The following is a 23,050-nucleotide window of genomic DNA, read 5'->3' as shown; positions in this document are numbered from 1 at the left end:
CTGAGCAGATCCTGTGTATGCACAAGCCTTGTCAGTATGGGATAGCTTCTTTAATATATTTAGGGTGGAAGCTAGAGAAGTACAGCATCGTGAGGTTATCCCTGGGCTTGCGGTAGAGTGAGCTACCGAGGTGTCCGTCCTTGATGGAGATGCATGTGTCCAAGAATAAGACTGATTTTGAAGAGTAGTCCGTGGTAAATCAGATGGTGGGGTGAAACTTGTTGATTGATATTGCTATTTAGTCATTTCACTGATTCCTCGCCATGACTCCAAAGGAAGAAAATGTCATCAATGTATCTGGTGTATAACATCGGTCGGAGGTCCTGCGCAGCAAAGAAGTCTTGCTTGAACTTGTGCATGAAAATGTTGTCATATTGAGGAGCCAATCTGGTCTCCGAGGCAGTTCTGTGTGTCTGGATGAAGAACTGGTTGTCAAAGGTGAAGATGTTGTAGTCGAGGATGAAGCACATGAGTTGTAGGATGGTATCTGGAAATTGGCAGTTGTTGGTATTGAGTACTGTGCTTTTACAGCAATGCTGTCATCGTGGGGGATGCTGGTGTAGAGTGCTGAAACGTCCATTGTGGTGAGGAATATTCCTGGTTTAATTGGTCCGCGCGTGCTGAGTTTCTGTAAGAAATCTGTAGTTTCCCAACTGAAACTGGGGGTTCCTTGTATATTGGGTTTCAAGATGCCCTCAATATAGCCAGAGAGGTTCTCGCACACGATCCAATTGCCTGTTACGATGAGACATCCAGGTGTGTTGGCTTTGTGTATCTTCAGAAGGCAGTAGAAGTCTCCTATACGAGAAGTACGTGGATGAGAGTGCATAGGGTACTCTGAAGGTCTGGATCAAAGATCTTGATCAGTCTGTTCAGTTGACGGGTGTGTTCTTTGGTTGGATCAGCAGGAAGTTGTCTGTAGTGTTCCTGGTTTTTCAGTTCTTGGTACGCTTCTTTGCGTACGATGGCTCCTCCTTTGTCTGCTGGTTTGATGACAGTGTTGTGATTGGTCTTGAGAGCATGGATAGCATTGTGTTGTGCTTGGGTGTGACATTCTGTATTATCTTGTGAGCGCGGCTGATGAATCTGGTGTTAATGCATCTCCTGACGGCTTGAGCATACATGTTGAGCCTGGGGCAGCAGCTTTCTGGAGGGGTCCAGCTCGATTCCTTCTTCTTTGGTCACTGCTCCACAGATGTCTCTGTTGACTGTTCCTGTTTGTTGGTTGTCTCATTGGGCTCGCTGCTGACATCTTGGGGTTTGTGGAAGAATTCCCAGAGCCTCAATCACTTGATGACTTCGTCTGTGCCTGCCACGAGACCAATGGGGTCCATTTTGGTAGTGAGGCAGAAATTAAGCCCTCGGCTGAGAACTTCAATCTCGTCCAGTTGAAGGGTGTGGTCAGACAAGTTGATGGATTTCCCTGTGGTGGTACAGTTGTCAACTGTGATACCAGTGGAGGCTTGGTACTCCTGGTGGTGATACCAAGTTTCTCCAGTTTCTTGTTCTCTGTGTGCACAGTGTCTTGTAGCTGGTCCACAATATTCTGAGTGCAAGCTGAGAATATGGACTCTATCTCGATTTCAAGGTAGCAGCATCTGCTGTATTGTTGGTGTACAAGATGATTGAGGAAAGTGCAAGAGATGAGACAGCAGAGTTTCCCAGTGTAGTCTGTGTTGTAGGTCAACTTGAGTGGGTTCGTGATCTTCAGTCCTTTCGGGATTTTCTCTGCTTTCTTGTATCTCTGCAGAAATTTGATGTCTGTGTCAATATACGCAATCTTCTCGGAGATCCTCTCCATTCTGAGCTGGCAATTCATGGTATCGATGGTAGCCATGATGTGGAGGTGCCAGTGTTGGACTGGGGTGGGCTAAGTCAGAAATCACACGGCACCAGGTTATAGACCAACAGGTTTACTTGAGATCACAAACTTTCAAAGCATAGCCCCTTCGTCACATGAAGAGAGAGAGCAGTGCACAGAACACAGAATTTATGAGCAGAGAGATCAAGGGCAGATTGATTGAAAGATCGTACAAATGGTGTATGTGGAGTGTTGAATAATAAGTCTCAGCAGGTGATCCGAAGTGTTAGACGGTATGAGTAAAGTGTCAACAGCTGAATAACAAACGAAGGGATAACCTACAATCTGATTAAATGAGGCAGAGAGATAATTACAAAAAGTTAAAAATAAGATGGTGCTGGAAACAAAGCAAATGACTGGAATAACATGATAGGTACAAGAGTTGCATGCCGAGGGTCTAACCAAAGTAATAAGTAATCCAAAAGTGTACAAACGAATTAAGGTAGAGAGATCATAACAACTTATCAAGGTGATGGTGTCAAAACAGGCCAGTAGGGAAGATTTTACAGATACAGAACAGTGTGGTGGGGTCACCTGTAGCCTGACATGAACCCAAGATTACTGTTGAGGTCACCTTCATGGGTATGGAACTTGGCTATCACTTTCCATTTGGTGATTCTGCGTTGTTGTTTATTTCGAAGGCTGCCTTAGAGGATGTTTACCCGAAGATCGGAAGCTAAATGTCCTTGATCACTGAAGTGTTCCCTGACTGGGAAGGAACATTCCTGTCTAGTGATCATTGCACAGTGTCCAATGTCAGATCATCAACATGGACAGATGGGAACACCACCCACCACATACATGGCAGGTACTCATGTGACTTGGCCAATATTGTCCATTTCATACACTGCTGGTAATGATGTCCTGAGGCATGGTATATTGGTAAGACCATGCAGACGCTACGACAACGGTTGAATGGACACTGCGCAACAACTATAACCTGATTTCATATGACTTCTTACTTAGTCCACCCCAGTCCAACACCGGCATCTCCACATCAGGGATCTCTAGGGTTTAGTTGGAAGATCCTCTAATTCAATGGCGGGAGTCGTGAGAGCACGAGCCAGGGGGCAGCAGGAAGGTAAAGTTTTGGTACAAAATACTTGCCTCATGAATAGGTGGAGCGAAGACTGAGCAGGAGCAAACGCAGACAAGGGGACTGCTGGGTAAGTGAAGTAATATATATGGGCAGTGGCTAAATCTGAAACACTACATGGGTAGTGTCTCCCACCCATCATCCTCCTCCTCTAACCAAATAAAAAGACTGTGTGTGGAGGGTCGGTTTGATGAGCTTTTTTTTTTCCTCTTTCCCTTTATCTCTTTTGGCAATCTAGAGCAGATGGGATGGAAGCAATGGCAGTTGCATGCTCCTCTTGTAGGATGTGGGAGGTAAGGGTCACTACAAGTGTCCCTGCTGACATCACCAGCAAGAAGTTCACCCAACTCCAGCTCCTGACAGTGTTAGGGAACTGGAGCTGGAGCTGGATGAACTCAGGATCATTGAGAGGTTGAGGGTATGATAGCGAGGAGTTATAGGGAGGTAGTCACACCCAAGTTACAGGATAAAAGTAGCTGGGTGACTGTCAGGAGAGTGAATGGGAATAGGCAGATAGTGCAGGGATCCCCTGTGGCCGTTCCCCTCAATAATATACCGCTTTGAGTACTGTTGAGTTGGGGCGGGAGGATCTGCCAGGGGAAAGCCATAGTGGCCAGGTCTCTGGCACTGAGCCAAGCTCTGTTGTTCAGAAGGGAGTGGGGGAGAATAGGAGAGCGACAGTGATAGGAGATTCAATGGTTAGGGGAACAGACAGGAGATTCTGTGGTCCCGAGTGAGACTCCCGGATGGTATGTTGCCTCCCGGGTACAAGGTTCAGGGATGTCTCGGATCGAGTCTACAGGATTCTTAAGGGGGAGGGAGAGCAGCCAGAAGTCATGGTACACATTGGTACCAATGACATAAATAGGAAAAGGGATGAGGACCTGAAAAATGAATATAGGGAGTTAGGTTGGAAGCTAAAAGGCAGAACGAGCAGAGTAGTAATCTCAGGATTACTACCACTGACAAGGGCTAGCGAGGCTAGGAATAGAGAGAGACTGCAGCTGAACACATGGCTACAGAGCTGGTGTAGGAGGGAGGGTGTCAGGTTTGTGGATCATTGGGGTACCTTCTGGGGAAGGTAGGACCTGTACAAGAAGGACGGGTTGCATCTGAACTGGAGGAGCACCAATATCCTGGGCGGGAGGTTTGCTAGAGCTCTTCAGGAGGGTTTAAACTAGTTTGGCAGGGGGATGGGAACCGGACCTACAGATCAGAGGATGGGGTAGCTAGTGTACAGGCAGATACAGCATTTAGAGAGTCTGTGAGGAAGGATAGACGGTTGATAGGGCAAAGTTGCAGTCAGTGTGACAGGTTGAAGTGTGTCTATTTTAACGCAAGAAGTGTCAGGAATAAGGGTGACGAACTTAGAGCATGGATCAGTACTTGGAACTACGATGTTGTGGTCATTATGGAGACTTGGATAACACAGGGGCAGGAAAGGTTGTTGGATGTTCTGGAGTTTAGATGTTTCAAAAGAAATAGGGAGGGAGGTAAAAGAGGTGGGGGAGTGGCATTGCTTATCAGGGATGGTACCACAGCTGCAGAAAGGGGGGTCATGGAGGAGGGTTTCTCCACTGAGTCAGTATGGGTGGAACTCAGAAACAGGAAAGGAGCGGTCACTTTATTGGGAGTTTTCTATAGACCTCCCAGTAACAACAGAGACACTGAGAAACAGATTGGGAGGCAGATTTTGGAAAGGTGTCGAAGTAATAGAGTTATTGTCATAGGTGACTTCAACTTTCCTAATATTGACTGGAACCTCCTAAGTGCAAATAGTTCGGATGGAGCAGATTTTGTCAGGTGTGTCCAAGAAGGATTTCTGATTCAATATGTAGATAGACCGACTAGAGGGGAGGCCATATTGGATTTAGTGCTTGGCAACGAACCAGGCCAGGTGTCAGATCTCTTGGTGGGAGAGCATTTCGGTGATAGTGATCACAACTCCCTGACCTTTACTATATTCATGGAGAGGGATAGGAGCAGACGGTATGGGAAAGTATTTAATTGGGGGAGGGGGAATTATAATGCTATTAGGCAGGAACTGCGGAGCATAAATTGGGAACAGATGTTCTCAGGGAAATGCACGACAGAAATGTGGAGGTTGTTTAGGGAGCACTTGCTATGAGTGCTGGATAGGTTTGTCCCACTGAGGCAAGAAAGGGATGGTAAGGTGAAGGAACCTTGGATGACAAGACATGTGGAATATCTAGTCAAGAGGAAGAAGGACGCTTCCTTAAGGTTGAGGAAGCAAGGATTGGACAGGGCTCCAGAGAGTTACAAGGTAGCCAGGAAGGAAGTGAAGAATGGACTTAGGAGAGCTAGAAGGGGGCATGAAAAAGCCTTGGTGGATAGGATTAAGGAAAACTCCAAGGCGTTCTATACTTATGTGAGGAACAAGAGGATGGCCAGAGTGAGGGTAGGGCCAATCAGGGATAGTGGAGGGAACTTGTGCATGGAATTGGAGGAGGAAGGGGAGGTCTTTAATGAATACTTTGCTTCAGTATTCACCAGTGACAGGGACCTTGTAGTTTGTGAGGACAGCGTGAAACAGGCTGATATGCTTGAACAGGTTGATGTCAGGAAGGAGGATGTGCTAGAAACTGTGAAAAACATGAGGATAGATAAGTCCCCTGGGCCAGATGGGGTATACCCAAGGTTCCTACGGGAAGCGAGGGAAGAGATTGCTGCCCCTTTGGCAATGCTCTTTATGTCCTCACTGTCTACTGGAGTAGTACCGGATGACTGGAGGGTGGTAAATGTTATTCCCTTGTTCAAGAAAGGGAATAGGGATAATCTTGGGAATTACAGACCAGTCAGTCTTACTTCTGTGGTGGGCAAATTATTGGCGAGGATTCTGAAAGACAGTATTTATGATTATTTGGAAAAGCATAGTTTAATTAGACATAATCAGCACGACTTTGTGAGGGGCAGTTCATACCTCACAAGCCTCAGTGAATTCTTTGAGAATGTTGCAAAACACATTGATGATGGTCGAGCAGTGGATGTGCTGTATATGGAATTTAGCAAGGCATTTGATAAGGTTCCCCATGGGAGGCTCATTCAGAGAGTAAGGAGGCATGGGATTCAGGGAAATTTGGCTGTCTGGACACAGAATTGGCTGTCCAATAGAAGACAGAGGGTAGTAGTAGATGGAAAATACTCAGCCTGGAGCTCAGTGACCAGTGATGTTCTGCAGGGATCTGTTCTGGGACCTCTGCTCTTTGTGATCTTTATAAATGACTTGGATGAGGAAGTGGAAGGGTGGGTTAGTAATTTTGCCGATGACACGAAGGTTGGTGGAGTCGTGGACAGTGTGGAGGGCTGTTGTAGGTTGCAACGGGACATTGACAGGATGCAGAGCTGGGCAAAGAAGTGGCAGATGGAATTCAACCCGGAAAAGTTTGAAGTGATTCATTCTGGAAGGTTGAATTTGAATGCAGAATATAGGGTTAATGGCAGGATTCTTGGCAGTGTGGAGGAACAGAGGTATCTTGGGGCCCACGTCCATAGATCCCTCAAAGTTGCTACCCAAGTTGATAGAGCTGTTAAGAAGACGTATGGTGTGTTGGCTTTCATTGGCAGGGGAATTGAGTTTAAGAGCCGTGAGGTTATGCTGCAGCTCTATAAAACCCTGGTTAGACCACATTTGGAATATTGTGTTCACTTCTGGATGCAGCAATATAGGAAGGATATGGAAGCTTCAGAGAGGGTGCAGAGGAGATTTACCAGGATGCTGCCTGGAATGGAGGGCAGGTCTTATGAGGAAAGGTTGAGGGAGCTAGGGCTTTTCTCATTGGAGTGAAAAAGGATGTGAGGTGACTTGATAGAGGTGTACAAGATGATGAGAGGCATAGAGTGGATAGCCAGAGACTTTTTCCCAGGACAGAGATGAATATCACGAGGGGGCATAATTTTAAGGTGATTGGAGAAAGGTACAGGGGAGATTTCAGAGATAGTTCTTTACACAGAGTGGTGGGTGCTTGGAATGCGCTGCCAGCAGTGGTAGTAGAGTCAGATACATTCGGGACATTTAAGCAACTCTTGGATAGGCACATGGAGGATAGTAAAATGAAGGGTATGCAGGTTAGTTTGATCTTAGAGTAGGATAATAGGTTGGCACAACATTGGGGGCCTGTTCAATGTTCTATATAATTCCCATTGTATTAAAACTCTCTGAAATCTCAGTGATTAATGAATATTGAGGACTTTTGTATATTTTCCGCATCTTAATAGGATGTCAAATTGTCAAAAATTGGATATTCTTTTGTATCATTCACAGTTTTAAGTAAGTAGGCATTGAATAGATGCCCTTGGCTTGTTACTAAGTGAAAGGGAGGAAACAGCTTGTCAGTGAGAATATTGGAAATAGTTTTTGATCAGGGATCAGTTAAGGCAAAGTTACTTTAATGACTGGGAGAACAAGTTTTAATCCTTGTGTATCCAGTTTTGTCAGATAAGTTTGCAATGTCCCTTTGTGGTCAAGTATGAAACAGATGATGGGATACAAAAATAGTTACAGGTTCTTGTGTTCGGAAAGCAGAAGGCTGGAAGTAGGTTACAGAACTGTGAAGCTGAAAGTTTCAGTCAGATAATCGCGAAATTGGAAGTTACAAACTATTATGATTAGCTAGCATTTTGTTTGCTTATCTATTTCAAAACAATTTACTTCACAACATAGAAATGTCCATTGTATATTGTTCCAGTGCTATCTGCATGTCTTTGCGAAGGTACTTGCACTGCACGAATAATTTGAGACTTATGTATTCTGCTTGTAACATCTCCTTGAAAGACTGTGGTTTGGATACCAAGTTAGAGAAAAGCTATGTCACATTCAAATAGATAGCAAAAAGGCCACTTTCTGAAATGTGCATAATGCCCTATATCTCTTGATTTTAGTATTGTACATTAGGTTGTTCAGCAGCAATGTCCTCTCCCAGTTAACATACACAACATTGAGGCACTAATCACTCTAAACCATCTCCACTAGGTGGGATATGAAGTTTATATGTGTAGGAGAGTAACCCTCACCGATTGGGGACGAAGACTCGGGAGGTAGGCAGGATTCAGGCAAGTGGCAGACTTTTATTCAAGCAACAACTGGTTAATGCAGGGAGAGGGCCAAAGACCTTCTCCGAATCTGGCCTCGACACAAGAACCCAGTCATTCTTTTAATCTATAGCTCAGATTGGAAGAGAAATCAATGATGCACTCTGATTTTTACAGTGATATACAGCATTTTTATACATTATGTTACAATAATCCTATACAGCGTGGTCACTGTGTCCTTCCCCCTTTTGACATACACCCACAATCCCGTGAAACACCTAATCAACGATGGGCACTCCTATGGACAGCCCCAGGTTCCCATGATCTCATGGTGTTTAACAGACATTGTCATGTCCAGGCTTTGGGATCTTTCTATGCATCCTATTATTTCACATTCCAAAGTTACTGGTTACACTCCTTCGGGTCTGTACCGGACTTGCTTATCTCTAAGGACTGCTTCAATTCTGTTCTTTATTGTATTCCATGTGGTATGTCTATCAATTCTGTTATTCCTCTTATATTTTCCATGTCCCAATTATATATAAAAATACAAAAGACAGTTGGTTTTAACTAACTGCTATAAGATTCAAAGTATTAATTTCCCATTATAAAGTTAGTTGTACATTTTAACCAATAAGTTGCAAACAATCTATTTTGCTCAGGACACGCCAGGCACCTTTTTAAGAGACAAGGAAAGCATTTCCTGAAACTAATTAACTTTTGCATTTAGGTTTAAATATTTTTGCCCTAATGTTTCTATCATACTTTGATTAAACGTGTATCTATACTTATGTCGAAATCTATCTCTATGATTATTTGAAGAATCTTTAATTGGAACCCATTTCTTAATATTGTGAATAACTTCAAAGAAACAACTGATTACTACAAAATAACTTTAGCTGCTTAATGAGTTAGGCTGACTGGTTCATGGTGCTGTTTCCCTAATGGGACAACATCCTTTCATTAATCAGGCTGGAATCAATCACTCGTCATATTTTAATGAACTTGTGTCTATCCTTACATATCCTCTTATCAAAATGCCTCGGATGGTTGCTTGTAGGGCTTCCCATTCACCTTGGATAGCCCTGTTCAAATGTTTCGCTTAAATGCTGGAGCAGGCTGTTTTAATTCTATTTATCCCTTATCGGCCATTTTATGTCCTTCAAACATGGGCAGCCCCTACAGTATGTCTGAAACCACACTCCTGTAGAAAGAGACTCCCAGGAGGTCAATGGAATCGCTTTATGGACAGGAACATACAGAAGCAAAGCTGAAGTGACAGAGGAGTGTACCGCTCAACAAGCATCTACTCTTTAGTCTTCCAGGCACTGTTTATCACACCTGTGGCAGAGTCTGCACATGACACATTGGTTCTGAGAGAGCTGATGAATCCAGGCAAACAGGCACAGATCCACGTCACCTTCAATCCTGAGGCACTGCCTGAGTAAAAGATTGCGCAGTGTGGTATTTTGTCAGTGTCTTTCTGATTCTCTATGTTATTTCACCGGTAAAATTTGGGTTACCTAAAATAGGCCGGCAGTGTTATATTTTCTGTCACTTGAAATGACAGGAGAGCGTGATAGGGTTTCTTTTGTAAGCTGTTGATTGTGATTAGCATTAAAACTTAGGTTGGGCTAGCTAACTCTGGGAATAGAGTTACAGACTGAGCTCATAAACATTCAGCCTACTACGGAAACGATGATCAAACCACATACATGAGAAGAAAGTACATTTGTAGAAATTTGAACTGAAGCAGCAACACAAAGTTGTTTGTGGTTAAACAGCTAGAGTCAGTGTGTCTTAATGTTGATGCTCTTGTTTTTATAAATCTTTCATGGGTTGTAAGTGATATAAACAAGGTCAGTGCTTGTTGCTTATCTGGTCCCATAACCCATAAAGTGACTTGGGAATTGCTAAAATTTCAATTTGTTTTTGGCAGGTGAGTTGCAAATATAAGGTCCATGGGGAAAGAATTTATCCCAGCCCCTGAACAATGTGGCCTATGGTGAGAAAGTTGGCAAAATTGGGTCCAAATTGCATAAGGCAGTGCAGTCTTGCAACAGTTGTGCTAGTTTGCCTGGTGCTCCTAATAAACCTGCTTTCTGCTCCTGTGTCTGCTTGGACATGTCAGTGAAGTCCCAAGCTGCCAACACCATGGCATCCTCTTGTGCTGGGCCTGAGCAGCTGTCTAGTTTCTGGCAGCCCTGGCAGTGCCAGTAACCAGCTACAGAGACATGATGCCCTCACCAGCAGCTGCTCCTGACTCTGTCCTAGGTATGATACCCACCAAGCTGTCAGTATTTGCGCTGGTGGATGGTGCAGGAGGGAGCCTTGCTGTGCATTCTCTGAGGCATCATACTCCCTCTCTTAGAGGTGGAGCCACCCTCTTGTCTGTAGAGACTGTGGTAATGTTGAAGGAGACAAAACAGAGAATGTGTCCCAAGCAAGGGGTAGAAGTTGAGGTTTTCACAGTGGAGTGAATGGGAGAGCAGCACCGCAATGGACAATGCTTCTTATAAAAGCAAAATATTGTAAGGTTTTGGAGTAGATTTGTAGCTCGGGTTGTGGACGTTGAGGTTGGTTGCCTTGCCGAGCTGGTTTCTTGTTTCACAGACGTTTTGATACCGTGCTGGGTAACATCCTCAGTGCAGCCTCCGATGAAGCGTCGGTGTGTTTTCCCGCCTGGTTTTAAACTCTGGAGTGCGTTGAGCTGGATTGCCTCACTTCCGGTTTTCCTTCGTAGTGGAGTGTATATGGGGTCGAGTTCTATGTGTTTATTAATGGCTTTCTTCGTGGAGTGCCAGGCTTCTAGGAATTCCTGTGCCTGTCTCTGCTTAGCTTGTCCCAGGATTTTGGTGTTGTCCCAGTCGAATTGGTGGCTCTCCTTATCCATGTGGATTGAGATCAGTGAATATTGGTCATGTCTTTTTGTAGCCAGTTGGTGTACGTGTACCCTCGTTGTTGGTTTCCTTCCTGTTTGTCTGATGTAGTGTTTCTCACAGTCTCTGCAGGTGATCTTATAGATGACATTGGTCCTGTCCATGGTGGGGAGTGGGTCTTTAGTTCGGGTGAGCAGTCATCGTAGAGTTGATGTGGGCTTGTGTGCCACTCTGATGCCCAGCGGTCGTAGGAGTCTTGTGGTGAGTTCCGATGTGTTCCTGATGTAGGGTAGCGTGATGAGTGTGTTGGGGTGTGTGGTATCTTCCTGATGTTGTTCGTGTAGGCATCGTCTGACCCAGTTTTTTGGATATCCATTATCCTTGAAAACCTGCAAGAGGTATTCTTCTTCTTCTTGGCGTAGTTCTGTGTTGCTGAAGAAAGCCATTAATAAACACATTGAACTTGACCCCATATACACTCCACTACGAAGGAAAACCGGAAGTGAGGCAATCCAGCTCAACGGACTCCAGAGTTTAAAAACCAGGCAGGAAAACACACTTACGCTTCATCGGAGGCTGCACTGAGGATGTTACCCAAACGTCTGCGGAATAACAAACCAGCTCGGCAAGCCAATCAACCTCAGCAAAATATTGTGGATGTTGAAGATAGGCAGTGGGTGGCAAAAACCTGGTGGACGGAGTATAATGTGGGGAAATGTGAGGCTATGCAGTCTGGCAGGAAGAATATTGGAGCTGAATATAATTCAAATGGAGAAAGACTGAAGAAAGCTACAGAATGGAAGGATTTGGGGTTCTTTGTCCATAAATCACAAGAAGCTAGCAAGTTCACTGGGTTACGGCAAGTGAGAAATTGGCCTTTATTTCAAAGGGAAAAGAGTATAAAAAAGGAGATTTTGCTAAAATTTCACAAGTCACTAGTCAGACTGCAGCTGGAATACTGTGAAAAGTTTCGGGCCTCCTTATCCAGTACAGTGAAGATGCACTGGGCTGATACCAGGTGGTAAGTGAGGCAACAAGAGGGAAACACACATTTGACCTCATCCTTACCAATCTACCAGCTGTTCAACACAGTATCAGTAATTGCTTTTTGAGACAAAGTCTGCCTTCACATTGAGAATACCCTCCATTGTGTTCTGTGGCACTATCACTGTGCTAAGTAGGACAGGCTTCAAATACTTTTAGCAACTGAAGATTGGGCATCAATGAGGCACCGTGAGCCATCACCAGCAGAATTGTACTTCATCACAATCTGTAACTTCGTGGCCTGGCAAATCTTCCACTCTACCATTACCATCAAGCCAGGTGATCAACCCTGGTTCAATAAAAAGTGCAGGAGGGCATACCAGGAGCAGCACCAGATGCACTCAAAAATGAGGTATTAACTTGGTGAAGGTACGAAACAGGACGACTCGCATGCCAAACTTCATAAGCAGCAAGCAATATATAGAAATAAGAACCACACAAGAACAAAAACCAAAGAATCAGATCTAAGCTCTGCAGCCTTGCCATATCTAGCTGTGAATGACGATGGACAATTAAAAACTTACTGGAGGAGGAGGTTCCACAAACATCCCCATCATCAGTCTTAGAATAGGACAACGTATTAGTGCAAAAGGTAAGACTAAAGCATTTGAAACAATCAACAAAGATGGATGATCCATCTTGGCCTCCTCCAGAGGTCCCAAGTATCACAGATGCCAGTCTTCAGCCAGTTCGATTCACTCCACATAATATCAGGGAACAGCTGGAAGTACTGGATTCTGCAAAGGCTACGGGCCCCGGACAATACTCTGGCAATATTACTGAAGACTTGTGCTTCAGAACTTGCCACAACCATTACTAAGCTGTTCCAATGCAGTTACAAAACTAGTATCTACTTAATAATGTTGAAATTTGCCCAGATATATCTTGTACACAAAAAGCAGGACCAATCCAACTGGTCAAATACCATCACATCAGTCTACTCTCACTAATCAATAACATGATGGAAGGTGTCATTAACAGTGCTGTCAAGCAGAGCTTCCTTAACAACACTCTGTTTACTGACACCCAGTTTGGTTTCCACCAGGGTCACACAACACTTGGCCTCATTACAACTTCTGTTTAAACATGGACAGGAGCTGAATTCCAGAGGTTTGGGCTAGAGTGACTGCCTTTGATATTGAGGGCACATCTGACTATGTATGACATTAAGAAGCCCTAGCAAAACTGGATCAGGGCAATCTCTCTGCTGGTGGGAGTCATACCTGGCACATAGGAAGATAGTTGTTGGATATCAGTCTTCTCAGCTCCAGAACATCTCTGCAGGAGTTCCTCCGGGTAGTGTCCCAGGCCCATTCATTTTCAGCTGCTTTATCACTGACCTATCCTCCACCATAAAATCAGAAGTAGGGTCTTTGCACCATGCAAATGTCAGGCAATGACCATCTCCAATAAGAGACAATCTAACCACTGCCTATTCAATGGTGTTACCATCACTGAATTCCCCACTATCAACATCCTGGTGTTATCATTGACCAGAAATTCAACTAGACTTGCCACATAAACAAAGTGGCTACAAGAGCAGGCTAAAGGCTGGGAAAATGTGGAAAGTAACTCACTACCTGACTCCCCAGAGCCTGTCCATCATCTACAAGTCAGGAGTGTGATGGAATACTTCCCACTTGCCTGGATGGGTGCAGCTCCAACAGCATTCAAGGAGCTTCACACCATCTAGGACAAAGTAACCCATTTGATTGGCACTACTTCCACAAGCATCTACTCCCTCCACCACCGATGCTCAGTAATAGCGCTGTGTACTTTCTACAAGATGCACTTCAGAAATTCACCGAAGATCATCAGATAGCACCTTCCAAACTCATGACCAGTTCCATCTAGAAGGACAAGGGCAGCAGATACATGGGAACACATCACATGAGAATTGCAAGTTCCCCTCCAAGCCACTCACCATCCTGAATTGGAAAAATATATCGCTGTTCCTTCACTGTTACTGGGTCAAAATCCTTGAGTTCTCTACTTAAGGGCATGTGGGCTAACATACAGCACATGGACTGCAGCAGTTCAAGAAGACAGCTCACCACCACGTTCTCAAGGGCAGCCAGGGATGGACAATAAGTACTGGCCAGCGATGCTCCCATTCCATGAGTGAACGAAACAAAAATATTCACAGATGACTGAACAATGTTCACCATTCACAACTCAGTCACTGAAACAATCCATTTCCAAATTCAGCAAGACCTGGACAATATCCAGATTTGGGCTGTAAAGTGACAAGGATCATTTATACCACATAAATGCCAGGCAATGACCATCTCAAAGCTGAGAGAACATAACCACGGCCCCTTGACTTTTAACAGTACTATTGTCACTGAATGCCCCATTATCAACATTCTGACCAGAAACTGAACTGACAAGTCATATAAATATTGTAGCTTCAAGAGTAGGTAAGAGGTTAGGATTCCTGCAATGAGTAATTCAACTCCTGACTCTGCAAAACCTGTCTGACTGAACTCAGATGCAAGTGTGGTTTCTCCTGGAAAAAGAAATTTCTTCAGAGCAATTAAGGGAATACGTTACCTCAGGCTAAATTTTTTTTTATAGCTAGTGAGAACTTCAGACCAGAAACACTTGGTTAGAAATCTGCATTGGTTATTCAGAGGTGAGAAAGTCTAAACTCAGTTGTGTGAGAATTTGGGGAAAAGGCTTTGCATCTCTCGGAACTGGAACAAAAAAGGGAGCATTTATGTTAATCTACACATGGGGAAAGGGGAATTTCTTTGGTTTTTGAGTGACTGGAAGGTGATAGTTTTGGGGAGTAGGTTGGAATTTATTTTGCTGTGTGTTTCAAAATTATTCAAACAATGCTGCCTGGCCTGCTGTGTTCATCCAGCTCCACACCTTGTTATATTTACATAGCTTGGTTTGTATTATTTTACTTCTTTAAAACCAAATGTGCAGCCTGGAATTTCATATTTTAAAAAACAAATCTATCAAGTGAGGTTTTATCTTGGGATCTGACTTGTCCCGTAGTAACATCAGTGACATCAGTTGGGATGGTAACACCACAAAAATGATCAATTGCAATCAACTGACTGCTATTCAGGGGAACAGAACTTTATACTGAGTTTTGCCATTACCAGGGAAGAAACATTATTTTTTGTAAACACACTTATTCTTTAACAAATGGCAGAGGAAAAGGAAAGATTATTGATCTACTAGCATGTGACTTAAACTCTATCCCTTTCAAGCCCAAATACATACACTCATTCACAAATAAGTCAAAGGACACAAATATTATGGTTGGAAAATATAGACAGGAAAACGATTTTTGTAGACCAAAAGTCCAGACCACAAAGTTGGGTTAAGTTATCTCTTTCTCAGTTATTTTGATTTTATCAACAATGATGCTGTGTTGTCAGAATGATGGTGGTTTGATTCAATAATTGGTTGTCTGGACCAAGGTCTTTTCTAGCATTAGAATTCTTTTAAGTGTCATGTTTTTTTCTCAATCACACAGAGAAAAGGGAGAGAGATGTTTTCTATTTACTGGGTCTGGATGATTCAGGCTGCTCTGTCTTCATGCAGCAATGTAAGGTGAGCCAAAAATTCCCATCAGTTGTTGGACATACCCTGAACTTAAAACCCTCTGAAGGGAGAAGTTATGGGAATTACAGTATATTGGATTAATGTCACTGGGACTCCAGAAACCATGGGCTGCAACTGAGCCAGGAAAAGGCTGGCTGGAACAGACTGGGGAATATACAAGCCCAGGGGCAGATGTCTGGGACAGGGGCTCGCTAAGCGAAACCAAAAGCCTCAGCTAAAACAATGTAAGCCAGTCTACAGAAAATAAACAACCTCAACAATTTCAGACCCTTTGGAGCCTACACAGGTATCAAATCGTTCATTTCCAAATCAATACTCAGGCACAAAGGTACTGAACATTCCACGCCATTGTGTTACATGAAAACCTGTTTCATCTTGGAACCTTCACACCACTATGCGAATTGCACAGATACTCATCCAAAGGAAATGTCGGACATTCCAAACCCATCAAAACCATTCTTTCCAATTGAAAAATGATTATCACTCACTCCAGTGCTCAGGAAACCTTTTCAATCCTGAAAAGGGGATCAATAACTCACAGATTTGGTGGGAGATAAGGGGGGTCCTGCAGTGGGGTATAACTGGAGACCCCGAGCCCAGCATAAGAGGGAGAGTGCAACGAAGTGGAAGGTGCAACGAAAAGTGAAGGAAGAGACAGAAGCAAGAAAAGAGAGTGAGAATCCTGCACTGTGAACGAGGCACTGTGAAACCAGAAGAGCGAGACCAAATACTGAAAACTAAGTACAAACCTCCACTCGACGTCTGGAGGCGACTGAAGGCATCCTGAGATACGACACACCAACCGGGGCAACATCAGCAACATTCTCCACCAGCCACAACAACAACCCACTCGCAAAACCACCAGGAGGAGGAGAAAAATCAGGGTAACTCACCAGGCCGGTCCCACGCATCAACCGGATCGACAGACACCACCCGACTGACTATTATCGGTACATGCAGCCCTTCGCGGAGTCCCAGCTACGGCAAGCGACTATTTCAAAGCCAGTCGAAATCGTGGTTTTCACACCAGGGATGGGCCTAAGATCATTGAGACCTCTAACCCAGCTGGGCTAGTCATAGACAGGGAAGTGGGGTTTGGAGTTTAACGGTGTAGGGCACCTCTGAGGAAGGGAAGTGGATGAGAACAGGTAACTCTCTCTCTCGCTCTCTCTCTCTTTCCCTATTAGTACAGTAACAGTCACCCATTGTATTTATTTTACCCACTGTATTTAATTAACTGGGAGACAGTCTTGGTCAGAGACGGGGGGACGTGGTTTCAATTTGATATTCACTTTCTTGCCTTGTAAATATATCAATTTTGTTTGTTTGTTTAATAAAATCAGAGTTTTCTTGGCCTCTGAAACATCTGCCTCCAGTGTTTTTCCACCACACCACATCATACACATAAGCCCAGTGTCAGAACCAGGGAGCAATCCCTACACTATCTGCAGCTTAATCAATCCAAAGATTGTCGTCAGGCAGTTTTTCCTTTACTTAAAAACTCCTGATGCCATCCTGATCAATAAACTCCCAATCTCATTTCACCAAAAGCAACATTGTCTTGTACAGTTAAAGATGTGGACCACTTCATTTTTCACGTTGCAACACTTAACTGGTACTTCAGTTATGTATCAGCGTATAGTTTGAAAGGAAAATTATGCAATCTCTTGCAAGGTTCAACAGCATCAAGATCAAATCTAAATAAAATGTCAGGTAACATTAGCATGTTGAATGAGTGTGCTCTTGTGGGAGTACATTTTCAATACTGTTCAGCCTAGAATAATAACTCCATTTCCCATTGTACCTGCTTCTACAAAAAGACATAATGAATGACCCTGACATCCAAAGATGATGTTATATTTCTCCAAATTAACATTGGAGTTGGCCTAAAACTGACCTTCACACTTAGGGATATGGAGAAACACTGATTAAAAATCAATAAAGCATATCAAATTCTGATAGCAACAATCTAGCGTGATGATTGTGCAAATTCCATACACAGTAATTTGGAAGCTCCAAGATTAAGTCAGGATCCACAAAATGCATGGTTTATGTTTAATGGATATGAAAAGAGTGACTTAGTGAACTGTTAAAACATGATCTGTCTTGTATTTTTGACTTTCACATTACTATTTTCAATACGAATAGCAATACAAATTCCAAAAATACATGTTTATATAAAAGAAACAACAAATATAGGATATACTTTTGGGAAAAGAACTAGCCATTTGCTTGTTTCCCCTGAAAATCTGAGAACATTTCAGGTTACAGAATCACAGGATTGTTATGGTACAGAAGCAGGCTGTTCAGCCCATCATGTCTGTACAAGTTTCCCTCAAAGAGCATTATGATTTAGTGCCATTTTCCTGCCGTTGCCCATAACCCTGAATATTGTTTCTATTTGAATAGTTATCTCATGCCCTCTTGAATATATCGATTGAACCTGCCTCTGCCACACTTTCAGGCAGTGCATTCCAGATTCAAACTACTTGCTGAGTAAAAGTGCTTTTTCTCACATCACATTCACTGCATTTGCAATTTGCTTTATATTTGTACCCTCTTGCTCTCGGTCCTGTTTCCCGCTACCTATTCTGTCCAGCCCTCACATGATTTTGTGAATCTCCGCCCCAGAGTAAACAGCCCCAACTTCTCCAACCTATCTTCATAACTGATGTCTCTCATCCCACAAAGCATTCTTGTAAACCTCTTCTACAGTCTCTCCAATAATTCCATATCCTCCCTGAAATGTGATGCCCAGGATTGTAGGCAAAACTCCAGGTCACTGTGAAATACTTATTTTCTCTCAAAAATTAACTGTAATTCCCAGAGTAAGACATTGTCCCAAAATAAATAATGCAGATGCTTCTCATTTTATAGTGACAGCTCTTAAAAGGAGTAAAGTTAACCCCACTTGCAGTGTCCATATTCACTAGGTTTGGATGATGGTAACTTTCAGGATCAAGGTGGAGATTTTGGATCAGCTGCCTTAATATGTTTCCATTTGATCTTGCTCTCCGTTGTAGTCAATGCAAAGGATAATCAGGGAGTGTGCATAGCAGGCACCAATCCTTTGGCACCAGCCTCACTCCTCTGTTACCCCTATGGATGTTACCCCAATGACCTTGTGCTATGCTATAAAACTTGAACTAAGTGAATAGGCTAGAACATGGCCCAGAGAATATAATGTGTATGTAACGTGAATAAGTGTAAAGTTATTTATTTTGGTAGATACAGTCAGAAAGGCAGAATACTTCTTAAAAGGTGAGAAGTTGAGAAATGGGCGGGGGAGGGCCCAAAGGGACCTGGGGTGTCCTTGATCATGAGTCACTCAGCACAAGCAAGCCAATAGAGCAAGCAATTAGGAAGGGAAATGATATGTTGGCCATCACTGCAAGAGGATTTGAGTACAGGAATAAAGATGTCTTGCTGCAGTTTTATAGAGTCTTGTACACAGTTTTGACCCCCTTATCTAACGATACTTGCCAAAGAGGGAATGCAATGTAGGTTCACCAGCTAAATCCCTTGGATGGGAGTGAGGGGAAGAGTATTAAGTGCTGCAGGTTAGTGAAACTAACAGCCTTTAATACTGGGCTGGGAAAAGGTCCTAGAGAGCTGATGTGGGCCTTTTAACCTTCTCAAAGTTTTTCGAGATGGCTTGCCAAGTTGTGACATTTCCCAACTTGACAGCGAAAATCCAGCAATTGGCTTTGATTCTTTCCATACAAGCAGCTTGACTTGCTGTGTATTTCCAGCATTTCCCCTTTTACTCATCAATTGAAATTCAGCTCCAAGTCCCATCTCCGGGTCCAGAAGGTTCTCTACTGCTCCCGAGTTGGTCGACAGCAAAAGCAGTTTCATGCCAGCTGGCTGCTCAATCACTGGCAGGTGAGGGGGCACAGGGGTGAAGGGGCAATCCATCCTTGATTTGAGGTGGGCAGTAAGGTGGTAGCCCACAGCATCAGCTGACAATCCTAGAGGTGCTGGCACCATATTTAAAGAGGTGACAGCACAACGAAGATAGCTGTTTCGATTTGGTACCATTGAACTCTGAGTGGCAACTGAACTATATCCATCTCACAGTTTCCCAAAGTGGGGTGTTGGGACCCCAGCTGGCATTGCAAGCTGAAATTGAGAGTTGCAAGCTCTGAGGCATTAATGGCAGTTGTAAAATCCTGCCCTGTAGCAGACCTGCACCCCCAACAATCCCACAATCTCACTGGTCTTTTATTCCCCAATCCCCTACTCTTCTAGATCTGCTCCCTCCCCCAGATTTTACCACCATCCCCCAGCCCTATCACTGTCACTCTGAGAGTTCTCATTGGGGGAGGGCCAGGATCCTTCCATTTTTCAAGTCTTTAAATTGAGTCACAGTTGGAAAAAGTTTGGAAAGCAGTAGTGTCGAGATATGGTACTGTGTAGAGCCATTAACCTGTTTGTGGACCCATTGCACTGTGGAGTGGTGCCACTGAATGAAGCCTCCCCACCACTGTCTGGCCCCCTGCAGCTTTCTGCTTCTGAACTGCTGCTCCTCACCAGAAGATCCAGCTCCTCAGTGCACGATACCCATGGCAGGTGGGCATGCAGTCTCCAGCTCCTCTCACCAGGATATATCCTTCACCCACCTCAACTCACCTCCCCCATTAAATCCACACAATTGCCGGTTGCCCCTGGCACTTTAGCCCCAGTTCCTGCAATGAGATACAATGTCCCCTAGTAAGGCAAGCTGTCTCACAGAATGAAGCTAGAACTGAGGTACTACATTGTTGCCTCCTCTAGGGCTCTAAAGGACCCTGGCCTCTGTGTATGTCCCGTTAAGTTCAAAATAGTCAGTAAAATAACACCCTATTGGCAATTTAAAAGACTCAGTTGCCCTATTTGTTAAGTTGATGCATCCTTTCTTCCGAGCATGCCCCTTGGAAAATCTTGTCCTGACTTCACAACAGTGGGCATCAATTCTAATTTTCCTTTGCAAAATTATAGAGCCCTTTCCCACATTACTGCCCCAATGTCTGCACTTCCAGGATCCAGAGAATTTATCCCATTATTGCTATTGGGTAGCAGGCTCTAAATCATGATTCATTGAATTGATCTCACTTAAATCTTTTCTCTTCCATTTCTGAGGCTTTAAAATTTCTTACATGAACTGTGTAACTGTTAACAGAGATGATTTACAACATTACTTCCCCTAGCACTGACTGACTGTATTTTACTTTTTCTGCCAGACTTGACGTGATTAAGGATGAGTAGATGAATCAAAATGGGGACAAATCTCGAAAAATTAAAGTACAGAAAAGTGTAGTTTAACTTTGCATTCTGAGATCATCTTGTGCTGCCAGAAGTATCCACTTAGAGAAGCATTGCTCCTGATTATGACAGCTTGGTACTTAATTCCTAACCCACCCTTCAGTGACAAACATAAATTTAAATAATAAAATGTTTCTCATCAATATATTTTCACTGCTTTCCTTCCTCGACCTGTGCACCCAAATGGTTTCTCGTCCTTGGTGATTTCATCCTCCATCTCACCTCATTGTGTTATCTGTCCTGTGAGTTCACTGTCCTCTTAACCTCTCTGAATTACTCTCTCTATGCAAACTTCCCAAACCATATGCATAGCCACCCCTTGACCTTTTATTTTCTGTATTCATTTGTGGGATGTGGGTATCGCTGGCTGGACAGCATTTCTTGCCCATCCCTATTTGTCGTGGAGAAGGTGGTAGTGAGCTGCCTTCTTGAATAGCTGAAATCCACCTGCTGTGGGTTGACCCACAATGCTATTAGGGAGCGAATTCCAGGATTTTGACCCAGCAACAGTGAAGGAACGGCGATATATTTCCAAGTCAGGATGGTAAGTGACTTGGAGGGAAACTTGGAAGTGGTGGTATTCCCATATGTCTGATGCCCTTGTCCTTCTAGATAGAAGTGGTCATGGGTTTGGAAGGAGCTGTCTGAGGATCTTTGGTGAATTTCTGCAGCACATCTTGTAGATAGTACACACTGCTGCTACTGACTGTCAGTGGTGGAGGGAGTGAATGCTTGTGGATGTAGTGCCAATCAAGCGGGCTGCTTTGTCCTGGAATGTGTCAAGCTTCTTGAGTGTTGTTGGGGCTGCACTCATCCAGGCAAGTGGGGAGTATTCCATCACGGTCCTGACTTGTGCCTTGTAGATGGCAGACAGGCTATGAGGAGTCAGGCGGTGAGTTACTCACCGTAGTATTCCTAGCTTCTGGCCTGGTCTTGTAGTTAATGTGGTGAGTCCAGATGAGTTTCTGGTCAATGGTAACCCCCAGGATGTTGATAGTGGGGTATTCAGTGATGGTAACACCATTGAATGTCAAGGGATGGTGATTAGATTCTCTCCTATTGGTGATGGTCATAGCCTGGCATTTGTGTGGTGCGAATGTCACTTGCCATTTGTCAGCCCAAGCCTGGATATTGTCCAGATCTTGTTGCATGTGAATATGGGCTGCTTCAGTATCTGAGGAGTCATGAATGGTGCTGAACATTGTGCAAACTTACCACCATACATGGTTTGTGCTAACCCCATTGTATCAATCACAGGTAAGACCATCTCTATCCACTGCCATGCATCATTCTTCATGTATAACCCCTTTCCTTACTTTACCTCCTTTTGGATCTGTCTATGGATGAAACTTCTCCTTAATTCACTTACACTTCCAAAGTCCCAACTACCTAGCCTTTGGTCCCTAGTTTGCCACAACTTTTCCACAGCTTTTGGTGTGCCCAAACAGATCCTTACATCCATCTTCGATTTCCTAGACTTCAATAAAACTATTACCCTCTTTCACCTTGGTGATCGCACCTGTATGGCTCTCACCCTACTCGCTTCAGCCCAAGTGATTTGGCCTTAAAAGAATGTGGAGGACAACTGGTTTGGCCTTCTACTACCAGATATAGTTGGACTAATAAAAACACTCCTAAGATTGCTCACTATTCCAAAATCATCCTTGAATGTAAACCCCAATGTTGTTGCTTTTATTGGGAACTATTTTCTTAAATTACTCTCTCCTTGTCTACCCTCGTCTCCAAATCTACATGTAAGAAGCTCATGGACGTCTTTATCACTAAGATCCAGACCATTCAGTCAGCAGCCTCTGCTGTACCCTCCCCACCACTATCCCATCTGGCAAAATATCCTCTAACCTCCTAACCTCACACTCACATCATTCTCCAGTTTCTCTCGTACCTCCTTTCATCCTGTCTCCTAGTTCAGTTTGTCCTTGAGATGCATCCTCTATTTCCTCAACCCTATTCTTTCTAATCTATTAATCACTCAACTTCCTCACTCGACCCCATATTGGCCAATATTGTTACCAATTCTCTCTCTTTAGGTTTTGTTCCTTTTTCCTTCAAATCTGTTGTCATAACACCACACCTCAAATAAAAATAACACTTGATTCTGCCATACTTGCAAATTATTGCCTCCTCTCCAATCTCCCTTTCCTTTCCAAATGTGTTGTTGCCTCCCAAATCCGTTCCCATCTTTCCCAAAACCTCTTGTTTGAATCCCTGAAAGCA

General features: G+C 43.8%; 1 long non-coding RNA gene across 1 annotated transcript in view; it reads left to right on the top strand.

Annotated features, from left to right (window-relative positions):
* LOC125485541 overlaps positions 1-16,806 on the top strand; it is a 28,753-nt gene extending 11,947 nt beyond the window's left edge. Inside the window, exon 3 of the long non-coding RNA XR_007264249.1 lies at positions 15,423-16,806. This is a non-coding gene — a long non-coding RNA (uncharacterized LOC125485541). The remainder of the gene's footprint in view (positions 1-15,422) is intronic.
* The last annotated feature ends 6,244 nt before the right edge of the window (positions 16,807-23,050 follow it).

Source organism: Rhincodon typus, chromosome 20, assembly GCF_021869965.1.
Source record: "Rhincodon typus isolate 14 chromosome 20, sRhiTyp1.1, whole genome shotgun sequence".
Classification (NCBI taxonomy): Eukaryota; Metazoa; Chordata; class Chondrichthyes; order Orectolobiformes; family Rhincodontidae; genus Rhincodon; species Rhincodon typus.
Note: the sequence above shows the minus strand (reverse complement) of the source record. Positions and strands in the feature narration are given on the sequence as shown.